The following is a 632-nucleotide window of genomic DNA, read 5'->3' as shown; positions in this document are numbered from 1 at the left end:
GAGCAAAAATCTGATTCAGAGGCTGAAAAGGACTGCAGATGCTGTTGGATTCTGACCTTCCTGCACTTGAAGTGGATTTTCTGGAGCTGCAGAAGCCCAATTGGCGCGCTCTCAACGGCGTTGGAAAGTAGACATCCTGGGCTTTCCAACAATATATAATAGTCTATACTTTGCCAAAGATTTGATGGCCCAAACCGGCGTTCCAAATCAGCTAAAAACTGCCCGGCGTTAATCGCCGGAACTGGCACAAGAATGGGAGTTAAACGCCCAAACTGGCACAAAAGCTGGCGTTTAACTCCAAGAAAAGTCTCTACACGAAAATGCTTCAATGCTCAGCCCAAGCACATACCAAGTGGGCCCGGAAGTGGATTTTTATGTCATTTACTCATCTCTGTAAACCCTAGGCTACTAGTTCTCTATAAGTAGGACCTTTTACTATTGTATTTTCATCTGGGTAGCTATCTTTATTCTTATGCTATCTTAGATCATTGGGAGGCTGGCCATTCGGCCATGCCTAGACCTTGTTCTTATGTATTTTCAACGGTGGAGTTTCTACACACCATAGATTAAGGTGTGGAGCTCTGCTGTACCTCAAGTATTAATGCAATTACTATTGTTCTTCTATTCAATTC

This window comes from Arachis duranensis, chromosome 3, assembly GCF_000817695.3.
Source record: "Arachis duranensis cultivar V14167 chromosome 3, aradu.V14167.gnm2.J7QH, whole genome shotgun sequence".
Taxonomy (NCBI): Eukaryota; Viridiplantae; Streptophyta; class Magnoliopsida; order Fabales; family Fabaceae; genus Arachis; species Arachis duranensis.
Note: the sequence above shows the minus strand (reverse complement) of the source record.